The sequence below is a fragment of the Hyposmocoma kahamanoa genome, unplaced genomic scaffold, assembly GCF_003589595.1.
Source record: "Hyposmocoma kahamanoa isolate Upper Pololo Valley unplaced genomic scaffold, ASM358959v1 161, whole genome shotgun sequence".
NCBI lineage: Eukaryota > Metazoa > Arthropoda > Insecta > Lepidoptera > Cosmopterigidae > Hyposmocoma > Hyposmocoma kahamanoa.
In genome coordinates, this window is record NW_020653581.1 from 405,766 (window position 1) to 428,073 (window position 22,308).

At 34.5% G+C, this 22,308-nt stretch overlaps 1 long non-coding RNA gene across 2 annotated transcripts; it reads left to right on the top strand.

Moving 5' to 3' along the window:
* Positions 1-2,445: 2,445 nt before the first annotated feature.
* Positions 2,446-14,515, top strand: LOC113225511. Of its 2 annotated transcripts, XR_003310026.1 has the most exons (4): positions 2,733-2,804; positions 3,247-3,450; positions 3,938-4,103; positions 14,240-14,515. It is a non-coding gene; the product is annotated as an uncharacterized LOC113225511 (long non-coding RNA). The 2 variants fall into 2 exon arrangements; XR_003310025.1 differs by having other exon boundaries at positions 2,446-3,450; positions 14,240-14,514.
* The last annotated feature ends 7,793 nt before the right edge of the window (positions 14,516-22,308 follow it).

Below are 22,308 nucleotides of genomic sequence, written 5' to 3' on the forward strand. Positions count from 1 at the left end.
TTTATCAAATACGGCCAACTATATTTCATAAGGTATTTATACTTCCGAGTTCACAAGTTTAACATTCAGTGACAGAATTACAACACAATGTAAGTATTTTATTTGTTTTGCTTTGTATCTTGTTTACTGTGTATGCTTAATGTCACCATGATGTTTGCATACTTGCGTAAATGTATGGTTTCTAATTATATTATATATACGTTTCAAAATAAATTATGAATAGTTTTCAAATTACTGCCTTTTGTTACAAAATGTATATACTCATCTACAAGGTATTAGAAGCTAAAGTAAATCAGGCTTTTCTTACGAGTAATATCTCTATTCTAACGCATTTACAGTTTCCAAGATATAACTTTATAAAACAAAATTAAATTTAAACTCTATTATCTAAATATCGTTGGTTTAATACTGCAAGCTCGTCGATACAGCCGGAAGACAGACAATGAATTCGGACTAATACAGCAACCCTCGTACAAAATGGAAAGTGCCGTAGGCCCACGATTTCCGGTTCCCCTATTGTCTGCCTCACTGGGTGCAACCCTTCCCTCAATGTCTACAAATTTATCTATGCAGTGAAAGCCGGCGCCATCATTGTTTATTTCGCTACAGTTTACATTTACATCTTCAGTGCAGGATTTTTGCGTCTACTTTATGTAACTTGGTTTTAATGGAACTTGTATTAAAATAGGGAAACTTTTATTCGATTGTCTGATTTGTATGATTAAATTCTTCAATTTATTTAAAATTTACGTCGTAAGGGAGATTGTATTTAGCTCGTCAATGTGGTACCTAGAACAACAATAAATGTCTTTATATGGATAAAAATATATACAACATTGGATAGTAACAGCTGTGTGAATATTCTGTTGTAATGTATGGAGTATTAAATTTAAATTATCTTTTCATAGATGTAACTAACTACAGGCTTTTAGCACACTATTGTAGTGTTTGAGTTTTCTATCTACCTCACTGTGCACTAGTAACAATATGGCACTAATAACGTTTGTGATATACAAAGCCTTCGTGTGTCTTGTTCCGATCATATTATTTAAGCTAGTGATGACGACAAGTACCAAAGTGCCATTATGCGACCATCGGATTTCAATAATTGTTTTGCTTGAGGATGCACTGATATAACACATCGACATATCACATACGCCAAATACATCAGGTAAGAATAAAACGTCCATTCAGTTGTTTAACGTTCTACATTGAACTAACGTCGATAGATTTTTTATTAAGAATTCGTACCTGATTTCGTAGATTAAATAAATTAGTTTTAACTGAGTCATGAAGATTATTCTACTGTTATTGATAATATGCGTTCTGACTCGTTGCAAAGATTTGATAGTAGGTGAAAACCAGGGTGCAACTATCTATGAAGAAACTATAGAATTTTATGGAATACCATACTTTAAAAGAACTCACGAAGTTTTCTACAGTAATATCTCTCATAAGAGGATAAAAGTAAGTACATATAATAAATTTCACTTAAATTGAACCTTTCTGTGCGCGTATATTCTAATAGAAACTGTGAAAAGTAATAATAATAATAATACAAATAAGTAAATATCTAAGTGTGCACCAGAATATAAAAAGTAAATAATATTTATAGAAGTTAGTTAAAACATATAATAGACATTTAAGAAATGTTATTCCACAAAACCCAACATGATATGAACATTTAATAGATTATACATGAATTTCCTCAATCAAGGAACAGAGAGAAGAAGCAAACGTCATTGTTTATCCAACAAATATTCACTTTACAAAATGTACCACTTTAAACCAGGTGAACCGTCTTGGATATTTACCTAGTACAATGAAGCTAACACATAGTTACATAAGCTGATCAACCATCCGCAGTGTAATAGCGCTAGACATTATGCGATTAACAGGAAACCAATTGTTAATTCGTGTTTCCGGTAACTTGAGCATTGATTCCGTTGTGACTAACCCATTGCGTTATAATTCAATAGTTAAGTACTTATTCCTGTTGCCAGTTATCTTTCTGGCATTCTAAAAATTACAATTTAAACAGTGAAATTGCAGTCCAAATTTCAAAAATTTTGATAACCTAAATAAAAATACATAACGTGCTCCATAACATAAGCGAGTACCTCATCTAATCAGTGACTTTTTTTGCAGGGCATCGAAGTGTTGGAAATATTACGTACAAAAGCTACAGTATCAATAACTGCTGGTGGTATTAGCTTCGAGTACGTCAACCTTAAATTCACAAGCCAAAGATCATATGGATTGTATTATAACATAAAAATTTACTAATTATAACATGGAATTGTTTCTTTTAGTATTGCTGTTATACTGTTTGTCATAAAGATAATATTTCCTACAAGATAAAATAAAACTATCAACACTTTCCTCCAGAGAGCAGACGTATTCAAATTCTCATCTGAATTTCAAAATGTACGAGTATCTTTAAAAGTGTACAACGACCCCTTCACGTCAACCTGAAGACATTCTGATATTAGCCGGGAGCCGCGCAAAAGGGCAAATTGTATCAGAAGCGAATACGAGTCGCAAAGTGAGAAGTGACAGCCGGGCCAAATTGCAGACGACAACATGCTTTTAGCGACTTGTGGGCCTTAGATAGCGGTACAATAGGATCACCACTTCAAACTAATTTAAAATATAAGAGACTAGCGATCATTACAGAAAAACGAAAGGAAAAAATCTGCAATTTCTGAAGTTTACAATCTGAGATACATTCAAACCCAAAGTGAACGCCTTCCAGCCGTTGGTATACAGGCTTCTTTTGCCAATTCTTCAATATTACTAATTATGTAAGCGTGTAATATGCATATATATAAATAAAACATATGTAGATATAAAAACAGCGTTACTACGAGTTTCTTGGTTAACGATAACATAATATACGTATAGTCACTATGATCATTTCCGAGCCATTGTATTGTAACTCATACTTCTTGAGAAACGAGAGGGAAGTCCTTGTGTGTATTTTTATAGTTCAGTCCATAATTAAGTAGATATTTTGCTTAATCGGAATGTTACATAGGCATTTTTTTTTTACTCCAACTATGTTCTTTCAACGCATTGCACTATTCATTGTACTCAAACTTTCTATGCTTCCTCATTTCATTCCCCACTTTTCACGAATGAAAGTGAACATTTCATATTCAAGCAGTTGTTCAACATTATTCATTTCCACAAGTCATATCACGCACTGTTCTATAACATAAACCAATTTTTTTTTATTTTAAACAGAGTTCAATTTTAACAATGAAAATTCAAATTCTGTTTTTGTTACTGGTCAATGTTATGCTAATGAAATGTGAAGATATGATTCTTGGCGATGTGTCTGAAAACAGAGTTGTTGTGCATCACACATCTGCCCAATATCCAGGGATTAATAATCTAAGGAGACTGAGATACGTCGTCTGGACCAGTTTGGATCTTAAGCCTATATCTGTAAGCATTTTATTTAAGATTATTAATTTAATTAAAAAGAACTGCTAAAAGTTTCAAAACCTATATACAATAATATATTAGTTCATTATTAATATACCTTGTTCACCTTCGTCCTTTTACGTTTTTGGTGTTATATATAGAAATGTTTCCTGTACTATATTTTATCATAGTTCATTGTACCAGAACAACAATGTATCCATGGAACAACAGCGGTTATTAGACATTATCGTTATAAGGTCTACTGCACAATGAATTTAGACTCATAAAGTTATCTACATTCTTTCTCACACGTGCGATGTTGTGACATTTAATTTAATTTACATAAAAGTAGTTTCAAAATTACCAACGTTCACTTAAACTTGTCTATGTCAACGTTCACTTAATCTACCTGTATGGTAGATTTTTTCTAATTTTGCACAACAAATCCAAAAGAATTGAGTTTCTATAACACGGTTACTTTATATACAAATTTGTCGATATGTTCCAGGGTATTGCAGCAATAGACAAAATGAAATCCATGGCCCATGCAAACGTCCTCGCTGGTGGGATCGGGTTTGGTTTCGTTACCATCAAACTGAAAAGTGAAAGATCCAAGGGTCTCGATTATGATATTAAGATTTATTCATAAAACTACGAAATTTGAATAAATAATTGTAAGTAATAATTTGTGGTAATAATAAATTATTTATTGCCAATAATTAAATTATAAGCATGAATTCATTGAGTTAGAACTGATAAACCCCGTTTCATGATAAAAATTTACTTAATACTAATTTTACATCTACTGCAATAAATAACACAAATTTTCGAGTCCATGTCTCATACTATTTTTAATCCTAAATAGTTGCGCTTTTTCAAGAAACAAAAGAAGTTCAAAGAAAATTAGTTTCTAGTTTCAAGAAAATAATGTAACCTTTAAAAACAAATTGCAATTTCAATTATGATCCCAATGATATTATCTTATTCCTTTTACCACAAGCTGTCTGTTCTCTAGTAACTATTATAAGAGGTTGTTTGAAGCGTCTAAACTTCAGCGAATACTTAGCGACTTTGCACAAGCCTTTGACTAAATTACTTTAATAGTTGCAAAACTGAATAACCACTAGTTTCATGTCAACATACATAATTTCGATCGGCAGGTGAAAAATATCAGAACACAAAAATAATTATTCATGCATTCTATGGTTCTTATAGAGGTAATTACAACTTTCATTAACATATATTAGCTCGATTAGGCTACCGCTAGATATAAGCGTTGCTCAAGGCATACCACTGAGCCCAAATTTGAACTATTTTTACACATACCACCGAAAATCTATACAGATGTCGCATCGCGTCCATTAAATAAAAGGTCACACTACGATACAATACGCTACTAAAATTTAAATACTTTAAAATTAAAAAAAAACTTTAGATATTACGTTTTATAACCGTGAAAGGATTAGATTACGCAAGAGCTTTAATTCGTACATTTGTAGTAATTTTATATATCATTATTTATTACTAATTGTCATGTAATCCCACCAAGCCATTAAACCCACAAACTGCTAGTACTAAACTATGGGAAAGCCTAGTAAATCGGTATGCAAACGAGGCATTAGCTTTATCGCCGTTACTATGTTTACAAGCGCCAAACATAGCTAACTGCCTTATAGTTAAGTGATTAACTTTAATGCAGAAATAATGGTACCATAAAATATGGTTTTGATTATGTTTACTGCTGCTAATAGGGCGATACAGTAAGTACGATTAATTCGGTATGTTGCAAGTGTTACTTATGAAGTGACTTAACATACATACTTATATTTTGAATTTAACAAAAAACTATGCGGTACCTAAAAGGAACCCAAAGACGAAATCAACTGTGCCCAGAACTGGGATGCACATGATAGGATAAAACAATTTTTTTTATACGAGACCAAGTGACTGGACGAACAAGTCGCCCACCTGGTGGTAATTGATACGCCTGTCCATAGCAGTTGCAGTACTGCTCAGTGCTTTAAATCACAAAGATCTGAGCGGCACTGCCACTGCGCCCATCACCCTGAGACATAAGTTGACAAGTCCCATAATGCTCACATTACTGCTTGCCGGCAGAAATAGGTAAGGTGGCTGTACTTCCCTGGACGAACTCTTTCACAAGAAGCTCTACTGCTACTATATTTATATATTATTTCATTACAGCGCTATACTAAAGAAATATTATATAAATAATGTTTGTTTCTTTTAATTTTTTTTTTTTAAAGCGCATTATGCTGTATAAGCCCGTTAAAGGGAACCGTTATAGACAGGATAGTTTTAAGATTTATTTCGTCTTCACAAAGTCTCAAATTCATTTAAGGAGCACTGTATACGCTTCCATAATAAGATTCCGATTGATATTCAAAATTTGCTATTTACGAGATTTAAAACTATAGTTACACCCCGGACACTCCATACAACGGTCGAAAATCATTTACCTACTACTACTACATACAGCAAGGCGCTATCTACACATGCGCAAATGTGTGCGTGAAGTGGCAGGGTTACCCATCACTTTCTTGCACGTTACGTGATTAGAGCGGCAACATAGCGAAAATGCTAACGGGAATCTATTATCTATGATTCTATTAATATAACCCAGAATGCTAATAATTACACACGTCTGTTATGTATATATATAGCGATATAATATAATTTTTTTCATTAGCTCACTAACTAGAGTAATATTGAAGACTTATTTAAAAAATGTATTAAAAGCACTTAAAATGTTATATTTTGGACATGTACTTTTAAATAAGTTAACCAAGGTATTTGAAATTGATTGTCCAAGTTGATCATCATTACTTAGTTAATAATTAGGTATATTCGCTACTTACGTAATATTTATCGGCAATATGAATTGAAAATTCGAGAAATATAATAAATCTGTATTTTTTATACATACATATCTGTAGTAAATAAATGAAGAAAACAATAACTGAATGATTCTTAGACATAAGTTTTTTTACTTAACTACTTCGTTTCATCTTTCGGAAAATGATGATAACCAGCCGTACACAGCACTATTCACGACCATTATAAATAATAAGGTAAAATAATGTTTTATATTAACGTACAAGATTCGTAATGAATAAATGTACACTATATTCAAATATCAAAGCCATCTTCGCGTGAAAACGGCTCGTCGGCAGCCTTGTTGTCATTCAGTCAAAGTGACCGGCAATGTGCGGGGCGTGGTGCGGTATCTAAAGCTAGGGAGGGGCGGAGAGTGTCCGTTCTTTTTACTTTTTGTTCTCTGCTATAGTGAAACAAAATCTTTATACTAACAGCTTCTGCGTACTTGGATCACACATTCGTGATAGCGACCGCCGTTTAACTCTTGCAGGTAGTCTCTGTCTAGGATGTTTAAATTAAATATTATAATGATAAATGTATTCAAATGTATATTTACAAAGAGTAACCCCTAGAGTTTCTTAGTCATTCTTCTCAGGGGAAGTTTAATCGGTATGACGATTTCAAGTGTAATTTGCTTACCTATGAAATAAATATAAAAGATCTTAGTCTTGACCTCACAAGACTAAAAGAGGACGTGACTTAAAGAACCACTGTTACATATTTTGTTTTGGATAATATATGAAAAACATACACAAGATACATTATATGATACAACTGACAATACAATAAGAAGGCAAAGTTAGGGTTAAAATACGTATTGTGAGATACTTTACCAATCCTTTAACGTACGATTGTATGAGTCTTCTCTAGAAAAAGACTATCGGCTAACAGTCATCATTGTTAAATATTAACTACACCCGACGATCCGTTCGAATCATTTGCTGTAAAAAGTTTTCTATACTATAGTGTTAGTACACTTGTATTTTAAGATCGTTAAAAAGGCTTCCGTTATAGCTAGGCTTCGATTCGCCTCAATATTTTTGCATCGTTTTCAAATATGTTGACGCATAAATACACTCTTCCCACAATATGAAAACTAACATAACGTAACAACTAAAAATCTGTACCCCTTAAATTTTTTACTCAAAACGTCATATAAAAGCTTAGAGCATAAAAGGCCATTGGAAGGCACATCTAGGTCGTTGTAGATTAATCGTCCAGGACCCCAATTCAGAACTATTCCATATTTTAACCGAACCGTTCGATTAAATATCGTTTTCGAATCGAAGGGCACTATCCGAGCTATTCAGATCATTCGAGTTAAACGTTCGATTTGGATGCGATATCGTTATCCAACAGTTGACGGAGTTACTCGGTGAAATAGATTATAAGAAAAATGAAAATCCTTCTAAACAGATTTTTAAGACTTTAAAGGCCTATAGTCTCAGTACAGAGTACTAAAAAAAGCGACCTCAAAAGTACGTGGAATTACGTCTATTTGTTAAGTTTTATTGAAATATCCTTAAATTCGATACCATATAAGACCTGACAATGGAGATAATAAAAATCGGTTCTCACTACTCAAAGTATATTGAGAAAAAAACGCCTTGAATTGGAGAAATAGCAAAATCAACCATTAAAATAATTGCTCCTTAAGTAAAATTTAAGCGCTATTTATAAAAATTAATCTTCATGCGTGAACAGCCCCCTTAGAGGTAAATGATTTTCTTCAAAATGAAATGGGACCACTATGGAAGTACCCCCTTTCCAACAACAAAAGAATCATGAAAATTTGTTCACAAATACCGGAGTTATCGCGACATACAAAAAAAACATACAGTCGAATTGAGAACCTCCTCCTTTTTTGAAGTCGGTTTAAAATATAGGAATGCATTAGTCTTGCATTAAAAGAAATTAATAAAATTGAACAAAATCCAGACCTTATTTAAAATAATAAGAGCTATGAATACTACATTCTTGGTCTGTAAACAATAGGTCGTTCGGTAACTTTCTTTCAATAACTGTGTTCTGAATAAAGTTTGTAACCTTTGCCGGTCGAGAAGTATGAGTAATCGTACGGGTGTGACGTCATCTCGGTTCGGTTAAATCGAATCGGTCGACAACTGAGTTGTCGCAAGGTTCTGAATCGACCCCCTGAACCGCTATTACCGGCCGAGTGTTAATTCTCAACTGACGATGACAAATGCGATCGTTAGTGTTATAGACAGGCAGAATTGTTCTACGAGGGATGTCACTGGACTGTGTCAAGGGCTCTTTTTCTGGCTTAGTTTATTTTAGTTATATTATATTTTTTTAAGTTTTTAGTGTATAACAATGACGTGGTTTTAAACTTTAATTGATGGTAACTAGTATTAGATACAGCGTCTAACAAGCTTTAAATAAGTTTTGCTAACAAGCTGAAACCTATTTATGAAAAGAAAATTTTAACCTATTTCGTGATAAAAAGATAGTGTTATGAAAGCCGTGCGAAGTTTCCTTGTTGTGCATTGACGAATACCAACGAGTTAAGGTTGTCACACACATTATATAAAAAAACAAATTTAAATTGTAATAATATGGAAAAAAAATCCGATAAAAGCCTTTTTGTATTACCTCTTTTAATACACATCATCTCTCTGTGGAAAAACATTTGTAATTTAGATGTTAGAATAGAATAGGATAGAATACACATTTATTGCAAGGCTACAATACATAGATGCAAAAAAATATTTGTAACACTTACACAAACAAAACAAAATAAAAAGAATTAGTATAAAAAATATAATAAACAACATGAAATAAGATAAAAAAAACAATATACATATAACGACTACAAATTGTACTGTCATTTATGAGGTGGTGGCGTACGCAAAAGGACTTCATTCATCTTATGCCACAGCCATAATAACCCGTGGCACTGATGTTCAATGAGCCATGTTATCATTCATCATCATCAGCTCACACGCAACCATTGCTGGATATGAGCCTTGCCCCTGTGCACGCCAACTCTCACGGCCCCCTTTCTGAGGTCGTCCATACATCTTCCGAGCTTCATCAGCCGAGACCTCGACTGCAAGAAGTCGTTATCTGAGACCTCGACTGCATGAAGGTAATAAAGACTTCACGCATTAACAGCATGTAGTCGATATCGAGTTCATGCAGCCGAGATCGACTGCATGCAGTTAATGCGTGAAGTCATTATCAAGTTCATACAGCCGAGACCACGACTGCATGAAGTTGATTACGACTTCACGTATTGACAGCAAACGTGTAGTTAATCTGTTAGCAGCCTAAGCCTTGACGTGGTAGCCACTCTAGAATAAGTCTGCTCCTTCGGCCATCAGCCTTCCTGCAGACATTAGTTATTAACCGACTTAAATAAAAATATGATTAAGTAATTATGCGTAATACATATATTACAACATTCAGCAACAGCATTCAAGATCCACCAAACATTTCAGGAATTATTAACCACTTATCTGAAGCACCTAAAGCTAAAAATAAATATGTTCATCGACTCAAAACAAATTCATCGACTACCAGAAATTAAAAAAATAATAAGCATTATATTGCTTGCAACCCTGGGGCTGTTGTCTCAGACAGGACTGTGAAACGTAGCATTTTTGTCCCCTACAGATATCCTTGTGTTATAAGATAGCAGCACCATGCTTTTGTTACTTTACAATTGAATTCCAGTTCTCGCGAGATAAAATTCAACTTCGTGCGATATGAAAATGGGGAGTGACATAATATTTCAACACCATCTTTTCTAAAAATGTCTGTGCATTACTTGAATTTTCTTTCCAAGTCTGAAGTATAACATTTTAGTTAAATTAGATAAAGTAAATTAATATAAATAAAGTTGCCACGTTTTCTAGATATATAATAATAAATATAGAGGTATAATAATAAGACATATTAAAATACACTAATATTAAATAATTGAAAATTCATAACACACTATCGCATAATATACTCAATAACTTGCGTACTCATACAAGGACACACTCCACATACATTCTGAGAAATTAAGTTGTCTTCCATTTTGGATTCCGCGACACAAGCCTAGAGCTTAGTGCGGGGTTCGCAGATAATTGTGTCTTAGTCATAACACTTTCTTTTGCTATGGAATTAAGAAAAAGAAAATCCATTATCTAAGAAATAAACCAAATAACTATTACAATGCTCTAGCTACAAAAGGCAATAAATATGAGTACCAGATTAAGTTACTTCACTCTGAAGTACTACCAAATCACCCAGTATAGAACCAATTCAGAAAAGTCCATTTCTCAAATTGGCCTTACCGGGAATCGAACCCAGGAACCTTCTTTTATGATATGAACCGACGGGCTGAACAAATCGTGGGCGTAGTGGTAAGCCACACGCCTATCCATGACAGCTACAGTGCCACTCAGAGCAGCGCCCATCGCACAGAGACATAAGTTGACAATTCCCATGTGCCTGTAGTTTCACCAGCACCCTTACCCTTCAAACCTTCCCGGGATAAACTCTTTCACAAGGAGCGCTACTAAGACCTCCCTTTTTTGATTTTTTTTATTTGATTGGGCTACTGGTCATCAATAAATAAACTGATCATATTGATCGTATTTCAAAAGGACATTCAATAATAATAATACCGGAGCTCTTTGATGACCAGTGGGGGCAGTTCTGAACCTGAAATACGAAGACGAATTGGGATAGCAAAGACAGCAATGACTCAACTGATCAAGATATGGAGAAACAGGAATATCAGAAACCGAACTAAAATATGTCTAATTCGCACTCTTGTCTTCTCCATCTCTTTATACGGTGCAGAGACATGGACACTGAAAGCAGCCGACTGGCAAAGAATTGATGCCTTTGAAATGTGGTGCTGGCGCAGAATGTTAAGGGCACCGTAGACAGCCCGCCGCACCAAAGTCTCTGTACTTGAGGAAGTCAAGATAAAGAATGCATAGCGTCTGTCTTCAACTTGCATGCAACGTGTGATACACTATTTTGGTCGCGTGTCACGTAGAGATACTGATAACCTTGAACCTTTGATGATGACAGGGAAAGTGGAGGGAAAGCGACCTAGGGCAGGAGTTCCAATAGCAACTTCGAGCAACTGGAGATACCAGTCAGCGCCGCACTACATCATGCGACTGAACGCCACAAATGAAGGCAAGTGGTTGGCAGGATGAAGTGGAGTCACGATCCTCAGCAGTAACGAAGCGATTAAGAAGAAGAAGAGATTCAATAAGAAGAAACAATGAATGTTATGATCGAAGCTTTGTGCCTACAATCAGAAGCGTGACGACATCTGTACCTATTCAACACTAAAAAACTGTAGTTTAGATATTTGCAAGTGGTATAATATTGATGGTCCCAAGGGATTAAATTTCATAAGGCTGTAAATGGTACAAAGTTTTTATTCTTTTTAAGATTCAAATTGCCAACATTCAATTCATTCCATGTTTGTATTTGTGGATTGTGAAGCGACATTACAATATTTTCTCGTTGATGCTAGTAGTGTTAAAAATACCTAGTGATTTTTTTCAACTTGTATTTCTGAGAGGTGAGAACTTGGTGGCCTGACGCACAGGCATTTTTATGCTCAGTCTCCCACAAAATGGTCCTTACCAAAATTTTACGTGTTCCTTGCTATAATATGTATTTTGGGAAAAGAAAATAAACGTTATTAATGTAATTATTTAAAAAAATATCTATTCTCGATATAAAGAAAAAATAATATAATACACTCGGCATATCAGCAATTAGTGCGTGCACATTTGAAGGCTTCAATTCTACAGATTATTTGTAAAATACAACCTCGCAGGACTATATTACTAACATCATAAATGACCCATGACTTTTAATAATTCATCACATTTTACTTTCACACAAAAATAAAATATTTAAAATATATCGCTCTAATGACTCTGTGCAAAAGAAAAGAGCCCAGTTGGGGGTTGTCGAGGAGGAAGCATACATGCGTTTAACCTTACTACCAAATATAGATATAAAATAAGAGAGAGAAATAATTCCTTCGAAAAATTTTTTCAAAAATTAGTTTTTTAGGGCGAGGACCCATGCGCGTCCGGGGATCCCGTCTGGACCGGGTGCCGTTTTCTTTGCTTGAAGCCACAACACGGCTGCACCCAGCTCACCCTCTGACACTTCCGGAATGTCCCCATCTGTCATAGGGCCCGTCTGTGTATCCGTAGGGGCGTCATTACAGGAGAGATGTAATGGGACCTCCTAGGGAACAAAGTGCTCACCACCCTGTTCAGAACCTCGGGTGGCATTGAGGACGTCAGTGGCGGGGTCCAAAGGCGGAGCTTGCTCATTACTAGTTTATATGGCCGCCCCCACGGATCACCATCAAGAATCGCTAGGAGCTCTTCCCAGCTGACCTGTTTGGCTATCCAAATGGCTGTCCTCAGCGCCAGCTTCGCCTCCTTGTACAAGGTATGCAGGCGAGACTCCTCCTCCTCGTCTCGCTGTGTCCGTCTCCGTCTCCGGTTATTTCTGGTTAGGGCGAACAAATGTTATTTCGATTTAAAAAAAAATCGGTTATCTTATTTTTGGTGAACTTATTACGTTTTGTAAAAAGTCATGGAACAAAAATTGTTGTATATGACGATAGTATTCTACGAATAACCCGGTATATACGTCCAGCATAAAAAGAAAATAGTGACTAATACGAGTTTCGCATTTTTTATCGTTCATTGTGAGGGGTTAATCCAGTAGTCTGGCATGACGTGAGCTGGGTATGCGAACAATTAGTGCCTGCATATCGATTCGAGCGCAATTATACTTGGACATAAGGAATACCTAAATTTCATTCTACGTATTGGATGTATTGTCTAATTTTAACACCATTCAATTTGATTATTTTAAGTTTTTAGAGCATGAATAGAAGCTAATTAATAAGTAACTATCGATAGATTAATTTTTTACTGCAACAAATATTTTGTATTTGTCTCTTTCATTTTGTCTTTAGAGGCGAATTTGTAAACTGTTAAAAATAATAACTTATTAATTAGAATGATGCTATTTTTGCACCTTCAGTTTCAGGAGAGATGTTTAAAGATTCTACGAGCGAAATTTTGTTGATAAGTTTATATATTATGTTTTTTGTTGATAAGCTTAACCCGTTTGTGAATAAGTACCTACTTAAGTAGTACCGCACACAAAAAGTCACTACTTTTATGCCATAGTGCTTATTTTAAATCAATATAATAGTTATGCTTTATCACTGACAGCTGATCTCGTCAACATTCTCGTATAAAAAAAAGAATGCAATGATGCGTGCTAGAGAAAAAATATTGGTTAAAACTTACTATTCCTGTTAAAAATTTTAACGTCACTGACATATATACTTATACCACCTCATACAAATACGTCGGTGTCCATGTAAATAATGTCAATACATTGTTGGTATTTCTCTAAAGAAAAGCAGTAGGCGGCAACTACTCAGAAAGCACTTGGAAATCATGCTGTAAAGCCCGTATTTGGTTTTTGGAGATCCATATAGCGAAACGGTACCCCGTATATGTTCTAATAACCAATTTTACGACAACCGCCGTTACTGTCCATAAAAGAGTTAAATAGGAAATTTTAGTTAGAAAATTTCATATTATACGTAATTTGTTTCATGTAGTTTTATGTGACAAAAACACTGACGTATTTGTGTCATGTCACTGAACTATGTTCACTTTTACAAGTTACTATTACAAGTGTACTATTTTTTTGGGTCTAAGAGCCTATATACACGGCGTATTTTATACGCGCCGACGACGACGCGCGTAATCGCACGTCATCTGCGCGTATACGCGCCGCTTCCGAGGCGCTGATAGGTAGTCGCCCGTATTAATCGCACATTTTGATAAGAGATAGTTTTAATTATAATATTGTTTGTTAATTTCAGTTAGTTTTTGAAATTAAACAACTGCGTGAAATTCTAAGTGCTCTGGATCTTACTTGATGCAACAAATTTCGATGGCTATTCAGCTCGGTAATGCTGCCAGTGTTATGGGGACGTTTGAGCCAGCTAAGATTCGGGGCGGTCCTGTTTCATTCTTATAGTTAAATATAAATGACTAAGTCTAGCGAATTAAATTATTAATTTCTTTGTGATGAAGCCTGTTGCTGATTTATATTTGTGTCTTCCCGACAAAGCCTACAGTGCGGTTTGACATAATCATGTAATTAATTTAGTTTTTAAATGAATTGAATTTTAAGTGAATGAATTATCAAAGCGTTGGAAACGTATTAAAAAATGACAAACAAAAAAATTTAGTTTTATTTTATTTTAGTTTCTATAATTGTTGATTAATTATTTTGACCATAACTGTAATTAACATGAAAAAAAAGTGCAAACTCTAGTGGAATATGTAAACTTCTTTGTTGCAACGCGATGTTCATTTGGATATGTAGTCGTTTTGCTACCAAGTCATTATAAGTTACAGTCTTTCTGCAGAGGTGGTCGTTTTGAACATATAGTCATTATGATATCGACCCGTTTTTATTTTTCAAACAAACAAACATTTGCAGCTGACTAATGGCTATCAATAGGGAAAACCTAAGAACTCAATCATTTATAAAGACCTCCTTGATTCTTGATACATGGTATGTCTACGTATGTATGTAACTCAACTACTACGTACTTGACCCGATTTTTGTATAGCTCATATCTGGCACACAATAAACAAGGGTACGATTGTCTTCCCTTTGTTATCTCTGTTTTCGTCCTTTTTATTTGAGAACAACGTAACATCTAGCGCATTAACACAATCTATGAGCCATACTTTTGATAGTAATGGCCTTGTTTATACCAACTCCCAGCGCCTCTTGATACGAGAGGAAATGTCTCTAAGAAAATAATACTAAACTTGTCTTGGAGAAAAATATTTTCAGTTGTGCCCGTCCCCTACGTTTATGGGATTTTCTTGGAGTGAAAGCCGTAATTCTATTTTGCTGGGATTAAAAAGGGGATCGTTGCATGATTTGATAGAATCATCTCTTGCATTTTTTATAGCGAATTTTCGAACATTTTGTTTCTCACAAATTTTTTTTTCTGAGTAGCACATACTTCATACCGGTAATTCTTGGACTAGTGTTCACTACTTCCTTGGCAATTTTTATTAATAAGTATTTGATTTTTTTCTGTAAAATATTCAATAAATACACGATAACACACTTGAACATTTAAATAATAAAAATTGTCACGGAAATTAAGCAGTGAACATTAGTCCGAGAATGACCTAAACAAGGATTGCATTTATTTAGCTATAATAGGACGGTGCATAAATTTAAGAATAAAACGTACCCTTGGTATAAAAAATCACAAGTGATCATACATCGGGGGCAATAATATATGAACCAATTTTTTTTAATATTTCAAGTTACAGGACAAACAAGTCGTGCGCCTGATGCTAAGTGATACGCCTGTCCATAGCAGTTGCAATGCCATTCAGAGCTTAAATCGCAAAGACGTGAAGGACACTACTACTGCGCCTGTCGCCCTGAGACATAAGTTGACAAGTCCAATGTGCCTGTAATTACACCAGCACCCTTACCCTTCCAAACCGGAACGCAATAATGCTCACATTACTGCTTGGCGACAGTAATAGGTAAGGTGACAGCACTTCTCTGGAAGAACTGTTTTAAAAGGTGCCCTACTGCTACTAAAAGAGCGTTTACCTGAAAGAGCGTTTCAGCTTCCTTAGGTCCCAGGATAAACCCTGTCGCTCTCTTGTTAGGTCCCAGTTATCTTTTCCATGCTTCAATTCCGGTTTCTATTCTCACTCCTTCACTGTTCATGCGGTCAGACTTTGGAATGCACTTCCTATTACTGTTCACGAAAGTAAATCGTTAGCTATTTTTAAAGTGAGAGTTAAAGAGCATTATTTGTCTACTATTCCATCCATATCTTAGGTATTATATTATAAAATATGTATTTATCTAAGTATTTATATAATTTAAAACAATTTAATATTTTTATATTATTTTTATATCATTTTTTTTTTTGCTTGTTTTGTTGTGCACATATGCCCGTTCTTTTAGTTATAGTGTCCTGTATTTAGGTCTGCAGAAAGAAATTTCTATTAGAAATAAGCAGAACCTTTTGTTTTTAATTTCGCTTGTATTCTTTGTGACTTGTTGTATTTTTCCTGTACAATAAACTGTTAAATAAATAAATAAATAAATAAATAAATAAATAAAATTACGTACATTATTATGAAATTTTATCTCTCATTAAACTTAAAAAGTTGTCAACTAATTTCGTTCGTAGAATCTTTGAATCGTGGTGAGAGACCAGAATATTTTGTAATTTTGCAGAAGTGGCCTTATTACACCAAGGGTGCGAAAACTCTTATCCAACTTCTAAAGAACTTTGAATAGGAAATCCAATTGATTAAACAGAAAATTCCATAATAGAGTAAACAGAGAGGGCTTCAATGATATTTGCGTTCGCTGGTAATACAATTTAAAGTTTTCGAGCCAATATGAGCCTTAGTTATGTTGACATGGTAACGCCCCATCGCTGTTCCCTAAAGGAATAACACAGACTTTACTACGCTGTTTTGTAGGCGATAAAAAGTCCAAGATCTATCCATTAGCTGTTCCCATTTTGTCAAACTCAAGCTCGAACTTTAAATAATCTTTATTTCTTTGGTAAGCACATTACACTTGAAATCGTAACAATGATTTAACTCTACTACGTACTCATTCGTAAGGCAGATAAAAGTAAGCAAGAAACTTTAGGGGCGGCTCTTTGTTAATTTGAACACATTTATAATTAGCAATTAAAATATTTATTTCAAATATCATTGATCGAGACAACCTGCAAGAGCAAAACGGGTTGCTGTCATGGTTTTTTATCATCCAAGTACGCAGAACTTGTATAATAAATTAATTTTGATTAGAAAATAATTAGTTTCTGCGTAAAAAAATTTTGGTTTTACTATAGTTTTAAAACCTCGTCAATAGCAAATATTGAATATTAACCGGAATCTTATTAGTGAAGCGTATACATTGCCCTTTAAATGAATTTGTGATTTTGTGAAGACAGCTGTGGAGAACTGCCAGTTTAGTTTCATTCCTCGTATTAATGTTATATTTATGAATATTTTTAATTAGTAAATTAGTATTTTAAGTATATTAACTTCTTCAAACTTCTGTTTTCTATTTCAAATTGCAAACTTTTACTACAGTTGCCCTTTTATGAGTATTCTACAGAATGCATCACGGAGATTGTGCGATGGAATTGCATGATTTAATTCCGCCTTCCCCATGCCATCATCGATTGACTAGACGTAGGCTGTGGTTCCATGCCTGTGTTGTGGATATTCCAAACGCATTTCGCTTCTACTTTTACACGGCGAACGGGAAAGGAGTGGAATTCCCTGCCTGCAGACTTGTTCCCCGAATGCTATAACTTGGGCCTTTTCAAGGCGCAAGTGAATAGGTGTTATGTCGCTTTCATAAGGTGAGATATACGTCATACGCGCACTTATATACTTATAAAAAAATCTTGTTAAAAATAATTTTAACAAGCCTAAATTATGAAAGACGAATTATGTACCTACTACGTATAAACATAGTAGGTACATAATTTCGTCTTTTGTAAGTTAAAGGTCAATGTACTAGAATGCATTCTCATAATTATTATCAAAAACCGACAGTGATCATATTGTACTCCATCTGTAATAATACTAAGCTTAAATTGAGTTAACACAAGACTGAGCACGAAAGAAGCAATTTTCCGAAAAGATTAATGTCGTTAAAGAATCTAATCCGATGATCTCATCTTGTTACCGATTCCATTAACTCAACAAACTGAGTTAAACGGGAATATTTACTTAATATTATGAGAGAAATCGTATTTGTGGGTATTTAGACATAATATTGTATCGAGGACCTTTATTCAAGAAAAACAAAATTAATTCTCTAAAATATCATATAATATTATTATGTACTTTAGAGAGACGAATTAAGATTAATAGATCTTTTATAGTGTCGCAGTAAAAAAACTCATATGGCATAATATAATTTATGCCATATGAGGTTTTTTTCAGCAGTTAGGTTTTTTTAGAGTCCCTAAAAAAACCTTTTGTTTCGCTTGCGTAGAGGTATTACATTTAAGAAAAACAAATTTCGAACCAGTGGTGCGCCTGATGGTAAGCTATACGCCTGTCCATAACAGTTGCAGTGCCACTCAGAGCTTTAAATAGCAAAAGATCTGAGGCGCACTGAGACAAAAGTAGACAAGTTCCATGTGCCTAGAATTTCACCAGCGCCTTACCCTTCAAAACCGGAACACAGTCATGCTGACATTACTGCTTGGCGGCAGAAATAGATGGCAGTACTTCCCTGGACGAACTCTCAAAAAAAGGATGCATACAATATATTTTGGAGAGACGAATGAAAGCAGATAGATCAATTATAATGTCTCCACTAAAAATAATTTCATATTATGCCATATGAGTTTTTTTAGTGAGGTATGAGGTTTGTCTTCTTAAAGGATAATTTATATTATCCGACTGGACGCGAATCACTGCGCTACGGATCGAGTTCGTAACTCAGTTGGTGAGAGTTAGCCCCGGTTTGGCAAACAGTCCTTGGTTTGAGTCCAGTCAGAAAAGAAAGAAAAAATAAATTTTCTTTGTTTTTGTTCGATCTTGTATCAATAATAGCAAACGACAAACAAATGGTATTGCCACAAGTCAGCATCATGACACACAGTGTACTATTTATTTGGGCACCTACTAAATATGTAGGTCAGGTGTATCTTTATTTTGGCAAGCTTTCATCCAGATTACATTTACACAGGGAAAAATGTTTTGGCAAGTAGGGACAATGAGAAGACATCCAATTTTCAAAGACCCTCCCTCACTTGAGCTTAGAATACGTTTGGGATCCGCAATATCTACTTACGTTCTGAAACTAAAGCCAACATTTCACATACTAACAACTTAGACTTATTTATTTACGGCAATACAAAAAAACAATTTCTCCCATCCGATACAAACAGCCATTTTAAACCGCCCCACAAAATAAAAACGCCATGGAAGTACGAGATAAAACGAATCGGGGTATATTTTAAGAGGAAAAACCCAATCCTTCGGGTGGGTTGGATATATCACTGTAGGCAATGGAAAAAAAAACATCGTCGCCAACAGTCGCGTTTATACTCCCCCGTATTTACAGTAGGGATTTTCTGATTTTAGCTGGATTTTTCTCACTACCTCACTCCATTTCCTTTGTGGTAGTTATTTTACATAATGCTTTTGTTATTTTTTCCTTCTTACAAGAATTCTGTACATTTTTATACCTAGGGATAAGGATACGATAAGGATATATTTATAAATACTATAAGAAATGATGATGTTAATAATGGACGTGTTGTTAATGATGAATATCAATCGAATTCCTAACAACGACTTGACGCCTTTCGTAGCTCCGAAGTTTATTTAAGCTCTTCCTGAAGAAGATATATAAATATAAAAGTAAGAAACTTTTCTTATATTAGTTGGAATCTATTTTTTTTTTTATAATATCATGTGACGGGACGGACAAAATGTACGCCTGATGGTAAGCTACACGCCTGGCCATAACACTTGCAGTGTCACTGAGAGCTTTAAATCGCAAAGATCTGAGGGGCACTGCCACTGCGCCCGTCACCTTGTGACATAAATTGACAATTCCCATGTGCCAGTAATTTCACCAGCACCCCTACCCTTCAAAACCGGGACACAGTAATGCTGACATTATTGCTTGGCGGCAGAAATAGGTAAGATAGCAATACTTCCCTGGACGAACTCTTTCACAAGGAGCTGTACTGCAACTAAATATCCTGAATCAACCGTACGAACTGATGATTTAAGGAAGGTGGCAGGTGAGCCTGGATGCTGATCAGTGAATCGACTGGAGTGAGTGACAGTGACGCCTTATGGAAGATACCTACATTTAGCATATGTACTAACGAAGAAAAAATCACCAGAGTATAAGTATGATTACAGATATCTCTTACCAAATATTATGATTAGAAAGTAGGTAATAAGTAATTGCGTCGTAGAAAACAACCAATTTTGAAAATTTGATTAACGACCTCGGTGACCCAACCGTTTTGTTTCTTCGTGGACCTTGGATGAGGAAGTCGATTGAGGGTTGGATTCCCGGTGGAACAAATTTGGGAAATGTACTTTTCTAGTGCCCCAGAGTAAATTCCGTTGTTCTGACATAGGGAAACCTAGTTTGAGACCAGGTAATTGGTGAGGTTCTCACTTTATTTTAATATTGTGGAATATATTATACTGGTGAAAGCTATGCTATTCTGAGGGTCGAGCAGTTGAGGTCCACAATGTGAATTTTAATTCATTTGTGGTGAGAGTATCAACTCAATATCTGTCCACCTTCATGAAGGATGACTTTTGGCCGAAAATACGTGTAAATAATAATTACTCCTCAGTATTTTATTATATTATTACGTGTGTTAGTCTATAAGGTTATGTATTTATAGGTCTGTGTAAGCTGAATACAAATAAATAAATAAAAATGTATATATTTTATTTTCTAAAATTGTTTCTAGACGCCTGTTTCTAGATGCCTAATCACTCTCGGCTTGAAAAGGTTCAAGTTATAGATAGGGTGCGGGAAATAAGTCCGCAGGTAGAGAATTCCACTCTCTAGCCGGTCGCCATATAAATGGTAAAAAAACGTGTCTAGGGATCCAGCACGTTTTCGCCAATTACTGAAAATCAGGTTTTTAATTTTTTTTTAACATCAATGTTTTTTTTTATTAATTTCCTAATTTAAAACATAAATAATTTAATAAATTTATACAGATATTTTTATTAAATATTAATCAAATAATAAAAACAACCTTGATCCCTGGACATTTTTGTTGTGGTACTTTAACTTTCCATTTATAAATGACTAGTATTTCTAATAATCTCAAAAACCATCTCTAAAATATATGAAGGCATACTCTGTAAAACAAAATCACGAATCGTCGCTAAAATGTTTGCTCAAGTCGTTCACGTTAGCAGTAAATTGAGAATGACATAAAACAGATTGTGATTACATTATGAACAAAAGCTATCTCAACAAACATGATAAATTGCTTTTAATGCATGAAAAACAAGGTATTTCCTATAGCACCGAAATGTACACCCACGTAGGTTGGAATAGGCTATTAATCTAAATTAGGAACATAACCCTTTTAGCCATTAAGGTGTGTGTAAATTTTGTAGTTTCGTAAACAGAATTTCAATTTACGTTAATTGCTTTCCGTTAGTTCAGCTTTATGAAATTGTATTGGAGTAATTGAAACTGATTGTTGCATTCTAGCCACATTTTATATACAATACGTAAATACTTAATATACATACCCATCTACGTACACTTACATATATCTAAAAATATGCAATTTTCACTATGGATTTATTTTGTGATGATCTACACCACAGACATATATTATATCTAAATAGCCGAAACAAGTGTACCTACTTCGCGTGCCTAATGTAAGCAATAAGCGCTTACAGTACCGGCACGCTATAATGACCTTTTGACATATTACAATAGTGAGGTCAAATCTCAAATTCAATATCGATAAAAATATAATCAAATGCGAGTCGCATCTATAAGTTTTAGATTTATGACTAGTATTGCAAGGGGTAGCTGATTAAAAAGTTTTAATAAAACGAAAATAAAAATATCGAGCTGTTAGGTTTTCGCGATTGTTACACATAGGAAATGAAACTATTTCTCCGGATTTAAATCGCGTATATTTGTTTTTTCAAACAAACCAACGTTTCGGGCCCTTTACAGGTCCCATGAGTCAACCGTGACCATGGAACCTGTAAAGGGCCCGAAACGTCGCTTTGTTTGAAAAAACAAATATAACGATTTAAATCCGGAAAAATAGTTTCATTTTCTATGAAAATAAAAATGTTTATTTAATATATCGTATACTAGAAACTGCTTTGTTTT